Raw genomic sequence first — 17402 nt, 5'->3', positions numbered from 1 at the left:
CTCACGGAGGCCTTCAGTATATTCTTTCCACCTGTCCTCTTTCTCCTCTGCACTCCTAATATCATAGCCCTTGCTTTTAGTTTCAGCGAAGGTTGTTTTGACTTTCTCGTATGCTGAGTCAGTCCTTCCGACAATAATTTAGTTTTTGATTTCTTTACGTTTTTCATGCAGCCCTTTCGCAGTTGCTTCTCTGCATTTCCTTGCACAATTTATTGTGTTTCTAAGTGACTTATATTTCTGTATTCCTGAACTGTCTTCATCATTTTTGTACTTCCTCCTTTCCCTGATCAACTGAAGTATTTCTTCTGTTCCTATGTTTTCTTCGCAGTTACCTTCTTTGTACCTCCGGTTTTCTTCTATGACTGCCAATTTTAGAGATGCCCATTTCTCTTCAACTGAAATGCCTACTGAGCTATTTCGTATCGTAGTATCTACAGCCTCAGTGAACTTCAATCTAATCTCCTCACTCCTTAGTTCTTCTCTATTTCACTTTTTTGGCATTGATTCTTCCTGACAATCTCTTAATCTTCAGCTTACTCTTCATCACTACTAAATTGTGATCTGAGTCTGTATGTGTTCATGGCTACGCCTTCCAATCCAATATCTGATTTCGGAATCTCTACCTGAGCATGATTTAATCTAATCTTCTCGTAACATCCGGCCTTTTCCAAGTATACCTCCTCCTCTTGTGATTCTTGAACAGAGTATTCGCTGCTATTAGCTGAAATTTATTGTAGAACTCAAGTAATCTTTCTTCTCTCTCATTCCTACTCCCAAGCTCATATTCTCCTGTGACCCTTTCTTCTACTACTTCCCATACAACGGCATTCAAGTCCTCAGTGATTGTTTGATTTTCATATCCCTTCACGTTTTGAATTGTCCGTTTAAATCTTCACATACTTTTTCTCTCTTCATCTGCGGCTTGCGACTTCTGCGTGTATACCTTAACTATCGTTGACGGTGTGGGTTTGATATCGATTCTGATGAACGCTTCGATCACAAAACTTTTCACAGAAACACACTCTCTTCCCTGCCTTCGTATTCATAAAGAATCCTACTCCCTTTATACCATTTCCTGCTGTTGTTGGTATTACGTGCACTCAGCTGACCAGAAATCCTTGTGATCTTTCCATTTAGCTTCAGTGACTCCCACGATATCAAGACTGAGCCTTAACACTTCCCTTTTCGTATTTTCTCGGTTCCTTACCACGTTCACGTTTCTGACATTCGACGCCCCTATTCGTAGAACGTTATCCTTTCATTGGTTATTCAGTCTTGTCCTCATGGTCATCTTCCCCTTGGCAGTCCCGTCCCACAGATCCGAATGGGAGACTAATCTGGAATCTTTTGCCGATGGAGAGTTCATCATGACACTTTTCAGTCTTGGGCCCTATGTCCGGTGGATACACGTGTCAATGCAGTGGTTTCCATTGCCTTCTGTATGGTCATGCCACTGACCATTGCTGATTCTTCCGCATTTTGGGGCAGTTTTCCACTACAAGGACAAGAGAGTGTCCTGAACCGCTGTCCTTCGCCCTCTTTGAGAGGGCCGTTGGCTGAATGAAGGTGACTTCTTATGCAGGAAGTCTTCGGTCGCCGCTGCTGATGGTTTTATTCAAAATTTAGGCAGCGGCGGAGTTCCAATCCGGGGTCCGAGGATGTTTTTGGTTACTAATCAAAGCCGCTAGACGGCGTGTCCCTGAAACTAACGTTAGACATACGGTGTGTTGTAATTGCTCACAATGTTTTCATTATACCACGAGCATAGATTTTTTTTACACTTGTATTTCTATCAGCTTTCTAGGTGAGGCTCTTACAGGGAAAAATTCCCAATATTTTAAATTTGTGATTAATTATAGTGACCGTTCGTTGAAAATACAGTGGGAAATGTATGACTGTTTTATCTGACAGCATTTCCATAACGCAACACTTCACGTAATCGAAGAAACGTAGACATAAACGTCTATTGTCTGTATTTGACGAACAGAACTTAAAGCGGAGCAGGCATTATGGGATGTGTTTCTACGTGTTTGAATAGGAGCGGACACAATGCATAGATAACTACCATTTCAATAATACGGGCCTAAGTATTAAACCGACGTCACAAGCAATTCATAGGATAGTTTGAAATGTACAGTATGTAATGGATACAAGCGCAGATTTTTATACGTGATGCGTTAATATGCACACACATCAGTGTGTAGGGTGTTTTGTCTCTGCGTCGAACAGTACTCCCAAAAACACGCACAAATTTTACGAGCTGATGTTTTCTGCACATTCATAACTGAACCACTAAGTGTAGTACCTCTGTCACTACAGAGTACTTGTTTTGCATCCACGCATCCACACGTCAAGCCATGACCTGCTGCCCAGGGGAAAAATAAATATCAGTGGTTTGCTCTTGCCATACGTACTGTTCTTGGTTGTAATCACCAACCTAATAGCGAATGACAAGCAATAACCGTAATTATTAGCCTGCAAATAAGGTAAATAATAGAATTAAATTTTCACTCTACAGCGGAGTGTGCGCTGATATGAAACTTCCTGGCAGATTAAAACTGTGTGCCGGACCGAGATTCGAACTCGGGACCTTTGCCCTTCGCGGGCAAGTGCTCTACCGACCTTTTTTCTTTTTTTTTCCGACCAGGACTCGAACCCGGTATCTCCTGCGATCATGACAGACCTCTAACCATCTTTTTTTTTTTTTTTTTTTTTTTTTTTTTTTTTTTTTTTTGCGGGCAAGTGTTCTACCAACCTTTTTTTTTTGGGAGTGAGGGGTTTTTATTTATTTATTTATTTTATATGAAGCAAGGTAGGAGAAACAGAAACCTTTATTATTCACAAAATAAACATAGTACGTCCTGACACATGATAACTGTCCTGGAAGGAATCTCGCTGCCGTCCTACCATGCAGCATGAAATAACAACAAAATCAAAGTGGGGCCACCTCCGGCACCTTAAAGAAAAGTATTTATGGATATGAAAACAAAATTTGAGGTACATCCATTTGCTAACTGTTCAAGCGTGAGTGTTTCGTAGGTCGCATACTCGCATAGTGTTCTTAGTCGATCACATTACTTGGTCGGTTTCACAACGAAAGCACCGCCGCTCATCTTTGCGCACCCGGCACACCCCAAGTATATGGCGGGTCCGCAAAAACCGTTACTAGGAAATTGGCATACCAATCCTGGTACTTTTGTAGCCGTAATAGTTTTGTGTGTCCATCTTGCAAGTATTGCCAGTAATCCAGCACGTTCAGTAAGTTCGTACGTGTGTCTCTATAGATGTAATGGACCGTCCGTCATACCTGTGATCCACGTGAATGCGTTCGTCTTATGACGCGGAAAATAAGTTTCCTCTGGAAAAAATGCTATGTAAGAACAGACTGCTGTATAGATAGTGCGCCGCATGAACGCTATTATCTTTCTTGCGAGAGTCCAGACAGCCAATGCCTCGCCGCAGACCAGCCGATGGTCGTCCGTATCCAGCTCGCCACATTACTGGCACAAGGGCGAATCCGCCAAATGTATTGCGTAATTTTTATCATTTGTAGGGTATTTTCGGTTGACGACAATGTACCATGTTGATCTGACTGATGTAGGTAGGTGAGGGTGGTGGACCGTGCGCCACACCACGTGCCAATTAACAGCTGGATGTTTGCGTTCCATCCTATTCCGGGAGATCTGTCGAAGAAGCAGATGGTACACGTCCTTCGATGTCGACTGTCGGGTCGTCGGTAAACGCTCTCGAACGTAACTGTGTTCCACGATGAACGTGCGCACATACGTTAAAGGTGGCGATATATGGCCGACACTGACTGGAGGAAGATGCGATGTTGGTACGAGTTCTTCGATGATCGTCCCCGTATGCGAGTGATTCCTGTTGCGCCACCGTTTGAGCATAGTATTAATATACATGGCACGCGCCTTCTCGTGCACGTTCACTAAACCAACGCCCCCCTCTCGCGCTGGGAGGGTAAGCGTGTTGTACTGTACCTTAAAGAGTTTTCCCAGGCACACATAGTACCCAAAAGCCGCCTGAATCCTCATAGCCATCGTGCGCGTCAAAGGGAGAAGGTGTGTCAGGTGGCACATCATGGGCGCGAGATAAAGGTTGACGAGTAACACAGCATATCCATCGACCGTAGGGCGTTTAGTCGTACTGCCGTGCGGTCTCTGAGTAACATTCTTCGGTAGTTGTCCGCAGCTGTTCTCGCTGTCTCTTTATGCAAGGTGATACCCAAACAGCGGAGGGTTTCCACCGCAGGTAAGGCTCCTTCCGTTCCTGGTTCTAGTCCACGCCCCACATGCATGAATTGCTATTTTCGGTAGTTGACCACACTTCCAGCTGCCATCCCATACGTCTGTGACCAATCCAGTGCTGTTTGAGTCTCCCTCTCATTCCGTACGAGGAACACAATATCATCCGCGTATGCTCTGCATTTGAATGATAAATGCCGTAGGAAGATTCCGGTAAGCCGGCGGCGAAGGCCTGCGAGGCACGGTTCTAAGGCGATCGCATAAAGGAGGATCGACGAGGGGCAACCCTGTCTCACTGATCTTAAGATCTTAAAATACTCAGTTCTCCCTCCGTTTACCACCATCGCTGATCTGGCACCGTGCAACAGCCGCATCACAGCATTGGTCAATAATGGCGAGACACCCATCCTGTTCATCACCGCCGCGAGGTACACATGATCCACGCGATCAAAAGCATGATCGAAATCTACTGCAACCATCGCCCCCCGGAGGCGGCATGCAGCCGCGAGGGCGACGACGTCACGATAGTCTCCCAAGGCTGTGTGGATATTACTGATGCCGCCAAGACAAGTCTGATCGGCATGTATTCAATTCTCCAGCGACTTTTTGATACGACTTCCCAGGATGCGCATGAAGATCTTGTAGTCACTATTGAGGAGGGTCAAGGGGCGATAATCACAAGGCCGTTTGCCACCACGGGGCTTCGGTATCGGTATCATGAGCCCTTCCGTGAATTGAATGTGAATCGGTACTTCTTGCCGCAGAAGCTCATTAAACATACATAGCCACATCGGTGTCATAATGGTCACAAAGGCACGGTAAAATTCCAACGGGAATCCGTCTGGACCTGGGGACTTGTTGCAAGCACCTCGTGTAATCGCTTCCTCCGGCTCTTCGCACGTAATTTCAGATAACCCGTCCGCTTCCCCGTTCACACTCGTCGCGTCTGGGATCTCTTCCAGGACGTTCCGCAGCTCCCTCTGACCCTCCCCGTTGCTCGCATAGAATCTGCTAAAATGATCCGTGAACGCCTGTACTATGCCCCTTTGTGTTGTAAAACGACAGCCATCGCCGAGATCGATCTCATGTATTAAATTCCTGCGTCTTCTTCGTCTTTCCTTTATCGCATAATGCATCGAGGGAACCTCGTTGGGCAGGAAATCCTGCGACCTCGCGCGTATCATCGTACCTGCCATCCTCTGTGTCGCAAGTTGTACCAGCTTCACCTTAACTCGGTGGACGGCCGTCTGGCGTTCTGGTGTAGGTGGTTGAGCTAACAGTTCCCGGAGGGCCGTAAAGTAAAACTCAGTGGTCGTGCGCTGCTATTGAGAAACCTCCTTCCCGTAACCTATTAACGTCCTCCGTAAAGCTGGCTTCGCGCACTCGATCCACCACTGCAGGACAGAACCGAAAGAATTTCGTCGACGGACGCCTCCTCCACCATGCGTCGGCATTCAGCATCTCGCAGGTGGGAGACGTTCATCTTCCAATTACCCCTCCGTCTCCATACCTGCTGTCTATCAAGGTTAACCGTACAAATATATGCCTCGTGGTCTGTAAACGCTGTCGGCCATATTTCTGCGTCCACCGTCGACATTGCTAACGCCCTTGAAACGTAGATCCGGTCCAAACGGCCCGCGGAGTGTCTAGTAAAAAATGTATATCCTGGTTCGTTGCGATACTTCAGGTCCCATGTATCGACTAATTCCATCCCGTTGACCAGCTCCCTAAGTTCTTGGCTAGTAGTATAGTTGGGTTGTTGGTCCTTTCTGTCGAGCACACAATTAAAATCTCCGCCGAATATGCAACCATCGTATCGTTCCTGGAACAACGGTGTGACCTCATGGGCGTAAAAATCTGCTCTGTCCCTTCTCTTATCCGAGCCTGACGGTGCGTATATGTTGATCAAACGTATTCCACCTATGGTCACGGCCGTACCACGGACAGAAGGCAAATACTCTACTTCGTCTGCACGTATCCCTTCCTTTAATAGTATAGCTGTGCCAACGCCTCTCTCGTCACACGGAGAACAGTAAATGTTGTAACCGTAAAAGTCCGAGGGGGAAGTACCCGAACTTCTCGTAATAGTGCTATGTCTAAATCCGCAGCCTTTATCATGTCACTGAGCATCTTGATTTTTACCGGCGTCCCAATGCTATTGATGGTAACAGACCCTATCCGATAAGCTTGTTGCATGGCGGTCAACGTAGATAAGGTGCCGTACGGTCGCTAATTTTGCCGTACATAGGCTGCTGTCGGACTAACGTCCCCCGCCGTCCCCTCATATGGTCTGCCATTATTCCGTGCACTGTGCCGGTCTTACACCGGGAGAGTGCGTGGGAGCAGTTCCTCCGGCATCATCTGTTCCCCACGGGGGTGGCTCTTCTGACCAATCCCCTAGTGTCCCATCGTTGTCGTGCGGTGCAGGCGCCGTAGCCTCCTCAGTAGCCTGTTGCCGTCTATCGAGCTCCTTCGCTGAGTCTGGAGCATCGTCAGCGGTAGGTCGTGCCGCCGTCCCGCTGGCCACCGTTGCATCCACGCTAGGCATCTCTTCTGTATCCATGGTCGTCTGTTCTGTACCCGTAAACTTCTCAGAATTGTCTGCTAGATCAGAGTGGTCGTTTTCCACCGTGAGGCGGCGCTTCTTCTGGCGTTTTGGTGATCGCTGTTTACGTTGCCGGGCCTCGGAATCAGAGGTCAGCATGGTCTCCAGTTGTTCGTGGGGGGCGTCGGAATCGTGCGCCGTCGCACTATCGACGTCTCCAAGTGCCTTAACTGAAGGGGGTGCAAGCGGAACCGAAGAGAGGGCGTCCTGTGACTGCTGCAGGCGGTCCAGCGCAACGTCGACTTTCTGTGGCTCGCTACGATCCGCCGCTGTCTGTGTGTTCTGGTACGTGTGTCTCGCGGCCCACGTCATCGCGTAATGCGGCGACCTAAGTTATGGGGAGCACAGTCGGATGCGGCGTGAGGGGTGGATCATCCCGTGGAAGCTGTAATAACCTTCGTTGAGCACACTCAGAACGTATGTGTCCCTCCTTCCCAAATCCAGAGCACGTCCTTGGCTGTCCGTCGTAAATGACAGTCGCCCTACAACCAGCGATGTACAAGTATGACGGGACGTGTTTTCGGAGTTCGATCCGTATTTGTCTGACGCCATTGAGGACAGGATACGTCTTGAAACTCGCCCATTTTTCAGCCACGTGGGATAGGACCGTTCCGTAAGGACGCAGGGCGTCTGTCACCAATTCTTCTGGCACTTCGAATGGAAGCTCAAAGACGCGGATCGTTCGGAGGGCCATGACGGCGTGTTCAACTGTTACCGCTCCAACATTCCCGTCCGAATGACAGAAACGAAGTCCTTGTCGGTGTCGAAGTAGTAGTTCGTCACATGCCGCTTCATTTATGAGCTTGACATAGACCACGCTGCTGACTATAGATAAGTGTATTCCAACCAGAACGTCAGGTTCGATTTTCACCTCGTCCCGTAAATAACGTTCGATCTCGTAAGCCTTCGGTCGAGCATATTCGTTAACAAAACTAAATTTCAGCGTCGATTTGCGGAACGACAAGGCCATGATTCGTTCTATGTATTACCGCGACACACCGCTACAGATTTAACGTAAACACCTCTCGCGCAGACGTGCGGCAGGGACGTAAACACCGTCCGAACCGCTGCGCCGCCGAAGGCTGACTGTGTCTGAGCTACCCAAGCACGACTCACGCCCCGTCCTCACAGCTTTACTTCTGCCAGTACCTCGTCTCCCACCTTCCAAAATTTACAGAAGCTCTCCTGCGAACCTTGCAGAACTGCCGGTAGAGCACTTGCCTGCGAAAGGCAAAGGTCCCGAGATCGAGTCTCGGTCCGACACACAGTTTTAATCTGCCAGGAAGTTTCATATCAGCGCACACTCCGCTGTAGAGTGAAAATTTCATTCTAGAAACATCCCCCAGGCTGTGGCTAAGTCTCGGCAATATCCTTTCTTTCAGGAGTGCTTGTTCTGCAAGGGTCGCAGGAGAGCTTCTGTAAAGTTTGGAAGGTAGGAGACGAGGTACTGGCAGAAGTAAAGCTGGAGGACGGGTCGTGAGTCGTGCTTGGGTAGCTCAGTCGGTAGAGCACTTGCCCGCGAAAGGCAAAGGTCCCGAGTTCGAGTCTCGGTCCGGCACACAGTTTTAATCTGCCAGGAAGTTTCAACGTAAATAATGATGTAATGTTGATCAGCACACCGTCCTAAGTCACAGAGATATCTGCATTTATACCCGTTGCACCCTTTGTAACGGGCGATTGAAGAATTTCCGTTTGACGGCCTTGCTGCAGCGTATATGCAACGTAGCTCGACTCCGATGCGGGAATATAAGCACCGACTCGTACGCAAGGGATTAGAGTGGCATTCGTGTCTGTCCGACTTAGGTGTATTAAATACGGAAGCATGATGAGGCCCTCCACGAATTTCTCTCCTGTGTCAATCTTTTCATATCAGAGTGGCACTTGCAACTTATTTCCTCAATTGTTTGCTGAATGTATTTCAAAGCCGGCCGGGGTGGGCGAGCAGTTCTAGACGCTACAGTTTGGAACCGCGCGACCGCTGCGGTCGCAGGTTCGAATCCCGCCTCGGGCATGGATGTGTGTCATGTCCTTAGGTTAGTTAGGTTTAAGTAGTTCTAAGTTATAGGGGACTGATGACCTTAGAAGTTACGTCCCACAGTGCTCAGAGCCATTGTTTTGTATTTCAAAGTCTATCTTCCTCTACAGTTTTTGTTCTCTACAGTTCCGTCAAGCTATTCTTTGATATCTTAGCAGATGGCCTGTCATCCTGTCGTGTCAGTGTTTTCCAAACATTCCTTTTCTCGCCGACCTCCTTGTTCCTTACCTTATGAGTTTACCTAATTTTCAACTTTCTCCTGTAACACCATAGCTCAAATACTTAGATTCTTTTCTGTTCCGGTTTTCCCACATTCCATGTTGCACTACAATGTAATTCTGAGCTCCATATGTACATTCTCAGACATTTCGTCCTGAAATTAAGGTTTCTGTTTGATACTAATACACTTCTCTTGGCCAGGAATGCCTTTTTTGCCAATGCTTTTTACGTCCTCTTTGCTCCGTCCAGAATGGGTTATTTTGCCGTCAAGGTAACAGAATCCCTTAACTTCACCTACTTCGTGATTTCCAATTCTGATGTTAAGTTTCTCGCTGTTCTCCTTTCTGCTACTTTTCATTACTTTCGTCCTTCTTCAATTCATATTCTATATTAATTACAACGTTCATTCTGTTCAACAGACCCTTTAACTTTGCTTCTCTTCCACTGAGTGCAGCAATGTCACAGAGAATCTTATCACTGATATCCTTTCACCTTGAATTTTAATTACGCTCTTGAATTTTTCTTTTATTTCAGTCATTCCTTCTTCGATGTATAGATTAAATCGTTGGGTGGAGGGGAGAGGCTACATCTCTCTTACATCGTTTTTAATCAGAGTATATCGTTCTTGGTTTTTGGTTCTTGTACATATCGTATATTATCGTACTCGAGTTACACCACAGAACGCAGGGTGGAACGTAAAGCACCGTTGGTCGACAGTCAGTTTACTTCTAGAATCAACTTGTTAATACGTTATTCCAGCTTTGAACATTAATTATTGGAATACAATAGAGTTCACGTTTTCCGACTCTTTGTAAAGCGAGTCTGACTTGCGACATTTTCTGGGTTGTCGCTGTTACTGTAGCATTTGTGAAAGCACATTAGTGAAATTCCAATCACGGAACTGCACTGGTTGCGGCTTTCTGTGTTTATATGGACCACAGCTCAGAGTCCTGTGTTGCTGTTCTGCCGTGCCGTCAGTGATGGGAAGCGCCGTGTTCATCATCAATGGTTTCATTATGCGTTGTGCGCATCATGGAACACAGCACACGGCAAAGCTGTCCAGAAAACAGTAACAGTTATCAGAACAAACTGGGTACCAGCAATTTCTCATCTCTAGGTAAATTTTGAATCAGTAATAGTTGTAATGAGCATTGCTGCAGTTTTCAAAAATTAGGGACTTGGTATTTCCGCAAACCATTTCATCCATCTGAATGAATATTTCGAGGAATTATGTGAATCAGAAGACATTTTCATAGCTGCCTTGCAAACATATGGATCTGTTACGAGGGCAATGTGAAAATTTTAGTTACTAGAGACTGCATTTCATAAGTCACAAATTCACTTACATTTGTGTAGCGCGATTAAACTTGTGAGCCATCTACTGTTTTCGTGCCACAATTTGACTACATAAAAAACGCGTCCACAAAAATGCCCTGAATATGTGCCTCTTTCTAAATAATGTTTTGACCCATGAGATAATTTATAACGCAATCTGACAATCTTTCAAAAACATATTGAAGAGTAGGCAGTTCTTTCTTCGCATAACGGCAGTAAATGGCGGCGTAAATGAATACTTGAGAGAATTTTTAGGTCACTAATATTTGTAGCAATCCCATAATCTAACTCGGAGGGCGTATAAATGATCCACCTTGTAATTACATCATGTAAAATTTAAGATATACAGCAACCTCATCGATCACAATCTGATAAGTAGCAGACAGTTTCGGAATGTCCACAACGTCAGTTATCTGACAAGCTGATAACCATACGTAGAACAGTAACAGATTTCTGATGGCTGCTGTCCTCAAAAAAACTTACCCTCAATGCAGTTTTGCTTCGCATTAACTGCCGTTCCTGCTGAAGGTTGAGTTCATATTAGAGGTGTTGCTTGAAATTAGACGCAGGTTGTAGAAAACATATAAATACGCGCAAGTAGTTGCATCTCTGAACTTGAATTTCATGATACGGGAATGAAAATGAACCATAAAACCTTCAGTTAAGTATATGATTATTAATACTCAGTCCATAATATTTGACACAAGGAACAGTGCAACTATGTGTACGTGGACCGCGTGGCATTCAGGTCAAAACATTATAAGAAATTACGGAAGAAAGAAAAATTCCAGATACATTAGATAATTCCGAAAACCTTGTAATACATAGAGTGTGATGTAGTCAACATGCTGATGAACTAATAGAAAGAAGATACTGCACCCGGTGGAAGTACCTCACTGAATAACGGAACTTCAATTTGAACACACGCAAAGACACATCAAATGCTGCAATCAGATATTATGCCAAGCTGCAAAATGCTAGATACTTCGTCACCACACATATACAATTCGTTACTCTTTGCGTGAGAACGACCATGCGAAAGCAAATTCAAAGCAACTTACTACATCGACCGTCCTTAACCAAAATGCGGAAGCCACGGCCAGCCGTAAATGTAGTCAGGAACCTAACAGAAAAGAAAGTAGAATACACTGTGATTCCACGTTCTTCGTCGATTGTGGCTGACGCGAGACACCGCGGGGTCTGCATTCTCATTGGTTCACATTTGCAGCCACCGAAGTTTTCCATCGCGGACATGCCCTGACTCAAGTAGTCAAAAGTTGTGATAGCAGTCTCTCGTATTAACCGATGCGGAATATCTTTGAAACATGCTTGCCATTCGGAATTCACGGAAGAACGAATACTTTGAAATCCTACATTCTAAAGAGCAACATTCAAACATTTTCTCTGTGCTATATTCTATTCGCAATGTACAACGCAGAAAAGATAGCAAAAGACCCTTTGAATGCTGTGAACTTCTTTGTCTGATGCAGAAACATTTCCAATCACAGATTTATGTACGTGTGGGTATAGATGGAACTCGGAGGGGTAGCACTTATTGGTGAACTGGATGTATGTTCCAAATGTTCATCGCTCAAAACCCTTAGTATTGTTGGTGTCAAAGTAATTTTTTTTAGGAGATGCTATCTCCTAGAGATTCATGACTTACTGTTATCGAATCAAGACCTATCTTCGTCATCCATTGGGTTCACAAGATATTCGCAATATCTGTAGGCAGTTATTAATTCAGACTTGGTCTCTCAGGAAATTCTAGACATATCCTTTGAAAGTGAAATCGACTACACATGCTGTGATGCGCAGTGGCCATCTTCCACCCACTGCCTCTGCTACTGTTTGGTTTCTGCCGTGGAGAGTTCGACGTAAAGCTCATCCACAGTAACAGACCGTAACACAAACCTGTTGGATTCGTTTTAAAATGAAACTGCCTATCTTCTCCTCTTAAATGTTCATCTTTGCCGCTGTGATACAAAGAAACTAGGAAAATGTGTCCGTGTAATACATTTATATAGGGCAGTCAAATGAAAAGGAAAAAAATAAAGCAAACTGTTTATTGCTTCAACGGGACAAATGGAAAACAGTAAGTAAACTGTTTATTGTTTCAAATGGTTCAAATGACTCTGAGCTCTATGCGATTTAACGGCTGAGGTCATCAGTCCACTAGAACTTAGAACTACTTAAACCTGCCCGAGGCAGGATTCGAACCTGCGACCGTAGCGGTCGCGCGGTTCCAGACTGTAGCGCCTAGAACCTGTCGGCCACTCCGGCCGGCTATTGTTTCAAAAGTAATCGCGATAACCATTAATACATTTATCCCATTATAAGATAAGACGATCAATGACTTCAGTACCCACATGTCACCAAGTTTGTTTCGAACACGCGGCGGAAGTTTCGCTGAGAACGCTGAAGAAAGACATTTGTGGCCGTCGATTTGCTTCGGACGAAAAGGAGCACGCCTGTTTACAATTATGGCTCCAATTATGGCATTGACAATCTTGTCTCATTGTAGGATGAATATGTTAACAGTTTGTCGATTACTTTTGAAATAATAAAACGAATTACTTACATTGTTTTCATCTGTCTCGTATTTGACTGCCCCTTATAATTCTGTCTAACACACTAATCTTTGCCACGGGGAAGTCTTTTATTTAATAAAAGTAAAAACATTAGACCACCGACGCTATGCCAAAGTCCTACGGCAGTCAGACGTTGACGTCGTAATTCTATTAGCCTCTAATTTCCCACGTTTAGTAAAGGATTCTCTACTAATTAAAGTGATAATGGACCAGCTTTGGTTGTTACTTCAGAGACCTATTGCGCGTGAGATATAGACACAGTGGTCCATTCTGCACATCTCACCAACTATACGTTTTTATCGTCCAAATATAAAGTGACACGCCGCGACAGTTAAGTTATGGTTGTGAATGACTTTAAGCATTTGATTAATTTTTTGAAGTAACGCTCAACTTGAATAAAGGTTACCGATTCATGTCACTTTATACACTGAAGAGCTAAAGAAATTGGTACACCTGCCGCGAAGTGCCGCAGTACAACTTGCCACGGGCTCTACTAATTTCTGAAGTAGTGCTGGAGGGAATTAATACCATGAATCCTGCAGGTCTGTCCATAAGGGGCGGAGATTTCTTCTGAACAGCAAGCTGCAAGGCACCCCCGATATGCTCAATAATGTTCATGTCTCGGAAGTTTGGTGGCAATTGGAAGTGTTTCAACTGAGAAGATAGTTCTTGGAAGCACTCTGTGGCATTTCTAGACGTGTGGTGTGTCGAATTGTCCTGCTAGAATTACCCAAGTCCGTCGGAATGCTCAATGGGGATGAATGGCTGCTGGTGATCACACAGGATGCTTTCGTACTTGTCACCTGTCAGAGTCGTATCTAGACGTATCAGAGGTCCCATATCACTCCAACTGCACACGGTCCACACCATTACAGAGCATCTACCAGATTGAACACTTCCCTGCTGACATGGATTCTTGAGGTTGTCTCCATACCCGCATACGTCCATCTGCACGATACAATTTGAAACGAGACTTGACCGACCAGGCAACATGTATCAAGTCATTAACCGCCCAATGTCGGTGTTGCGGGGCAGAGGCGAGGGGTGAACTTTGTGTCGTGGAGTCATCAAGGGTACACGAGTGGGCCTACGGTTCCGAAAGACCATATGATGGTGTTTTGTTGAATGGTTCGTACGCTGACAATTGCTAATGGCCCAGCATTGAAATCTGCAGCAATTTGCGGAAGGGTTGCACTTGTGCCACGTTCAACGATTTTCTTCAGTCGTAGTTGGTTCCGTTTTTGCAGGATGTTTTTTCGGCCGCAGCGATGTCGAAGATTTGATGTTTGCCTAATGTTCACGGTACATTCGTGAAATGGTCGTACGGGAAAATCCCCACTTCATCGCTACCTCGGAGATGCTTTGTCCCATCGCTAGTGCGCAGACTATAACACCACGTTGAAACTCACCTAAATCTTGAAAACGTGCCACTGTAGCAGCAGTAACCAATCTAACAACTGCGCCAGACACTTGTTGTCTTACATAGGCGTTGTCGACTGCAGCGCCGTGTTCTGCCTGTTTACATATCTCTGTATTTGAATACGCATGCCTATACCAGTTTTTTTGGTGCTTCAGTGTATATACCATTCAAACACAGTATGCCCAAAAAATTAGCTGTTACTAATATTTCTACATTTTGTTGTGACAAAAACAGCTAAATGCTTTAAGAATATGTGCAACGATTTAGTAAATTCTGCGAAGGAACTAAATTGTTAAAACTCATTTTCTAGATGTGAAACCATCCCTTGCATGTTCAAAAGTAGACGTAAAACCTGGAAAAAACTGTACTTACGCCGAACAGGGATCACTGACTGTTTTCTATCAGACTTCTGAATGAATAAGTCTACTTCTTCATTTTGATCGGGAACTGATACGCTCTTGAGAAACAAGAAAGGATAATGAATGAAATATCTTCTTGCAAGATCTTTTACTGTCGTTCAACACTAAGGAGATCTGTTGATAATGCGCCTGAATAAATCTACTGAAATACTTCGGAATTACGTCGTGAATAAATGCTGTTAGTGTATTATTCCTCACGGATGTTGTGGAATTCATAACATCGAAGTTCAGTAAGATTCTTCATAATTGAAAGATGCAAATTTAGGAACACCTAATCATGTTTCGACGGTAGTGTGTTAAGCATTTTGTACGACGGAACATTGCTTCACTGTTTCCTCCTGCCGTATGGTAAGTAGAGGGTTCCTAATCAGGATGCAATCATCATTCTTGCACAACATGAATCAGTGAAACATCTGCAGTTAATATTTGTAGACTGTTACGACACAGCGAATATGTTTGGCATTGATGCCTTGAAAGCATTCGAATGTATTCCGTGTAACTCACTGAATATTTACTGAACATCTCGTCCTAATAATTTGGTATGTATGCATTAATTTTTATGGCAAAGTGTTTTCTGGGAAAACACAAGGAAAAAACAGCAATGAAGATGTGGAGATGGAGAAGAGACATAAAAACACTTTGATAGAAAATATGATGAATAAATACTAAAGTAAACATCATACAGAGAAGAAAAATTAAATTCATTTAACACCCGACTCAACATAATTTCATATAAGACAGAGGAAAACATCCACCGAAAAAAATTAAGTCGAATTGTAATAGGCATATTTCCAGCCCTTCCTGGACACCGAACAGTTCCACACTTGTTTAATATTCACCTGTAGTAAATATGTAATAAGTCATTAGTTTTATCTTCTGTTACTTATTTCAGGTCTTAACCCAAATGAAAATAAGTTGTATTTCGTATGAGTTCGTAAAATTATTCACGTCAGTACAATTATACGTAACTTCTGTATATTTTGAATCTTTGCTACAGCAGGGAATTTCTAATCTACGATAAATTTTGTCAGCCCAGAAGTAACGGGACTAAAGAGTTTTAAGACGGACGGATGTTTGGGGCCGAATATTAGTAGAAAATAATTTTGTAAAAAGATTTTTCCTTCGTAGTAACGAGTGGAAAGTGCAACTTGGAGAGAATGCAAAGTGTTGATGCGCAGTGACTCTTGGTCGAAACTCGGATGTATGTGGATCGACTGCCACGTACACGGGGTTAATTAGTGAGAAGTTGATTATTTTACCGACGGCTGCATGGTTTTCGTTCTGATTGAAAGCGTAAAAGGATCACAGAGACATTGCGTTGATAAGGAGAACGCAGGACTAGCGCCACGAAACGAGAAGAACTCAGAAGTTTCGAGGAAGCGTGTGCTTCACCACTGTTCTAATAGCACACCAAAATATCGAGAAGAAAAGTAGTTCGGAAACATCGCAAAGGATGAACATTTTGAAGAAAGAAGGAAAACAAAAATGTAGAATTCCAAGAGAGAATTTTTTCCATATCCAGAGCTACTGACGTCGGGAGGTAGAAGCGAACAGTACACTGATGTGCATAAAACAGGAAGAAATCACATCAAGTGACCATAAACCTATTATAGTCTCTCCTGGCAGTATACCGAGCTATTTTCTATGTCTTTTCTAGGAGAGAGACTGTGAATTTGTCCATTAAACAGACTGTATTACATGTGGAGACTGCATACTGTGTTAGTGTAGGTGAACTCAACGAGCGATCCACAGTTCGTCAACCAACCGATCCACTGTTTAAGTCGTGGCTATTAAATGAAACGAGCCACGTATGTAATGGCATCGGTATCAACACCAAAGGTTTAAGGGTTAACGAAAGCAACATTACTTGAGAATCCAAACCAGGTACCTTATACAAGACGACTTTCCCAGATTAACATCGGTTAATGGTATCAATGATCGTTTAGCAAGCTTTCGTTCGACGTTTCACTAGACTTCAGCGTGGATTAGGTAGCTGGGCGTTACTACTTCCCCTCCAGCATACCACTGGTAGTTACATGTTACTGACAACCCGCAGTCTACTCTGATGCAAGCGCTAGTAATATTGAATGTCAGCCGTCGTTTAAACTCGATACCTAATTAGCAACCGATATCAAATTTTCGTACCCTGCAATGAAGCGCATCTTGGTCACCCTACACCCCACACTACAAACGATAGTGAACGTAACTAGAGTAGAACTATTAAACGCGATCAGAACACAAAGAGTTAATTCTTTCTAAAACAACAAGGTTCGAATAAAGTACTTAAGTTACCTATTATTAGCTCTTTAGGGGAAAATACCCTCATTCCTACTGTTTGGGTCCATAGTTCATTGATTTACTATATAATTTTATGATGCCACAATGTGATCAACTCTAGTAAGACGTACGATTCAGTATTTCACGCCAATATAAATTAATCATACAGTGTCTTCCATAAAACCTTTTCTTTCTAAGTGAGCGATACTACACCGTTCGTCAAAATAATATCAATATCTGTA

This window comes from Schistocerca piceifrons, chromosome 1, assembly GCF_021461385.2.
Source record: "Schistocerca piceifrons isolate TAMUIC-IGC-003096 chromosome 1, iqSchPice1.1, whole genome shotgun sequence".
Lineage (NCBI taxonomy): Eukaryota > Metazoa > Arthropoda > Insecta > Orthoptera > Acrididae > Schistocerca > Schistocerca piceifrons.
The sequence above is the reverse complement of the archived record's forward strand: the minus strand, read 5'-3'. Positions refer to the sequence as shown.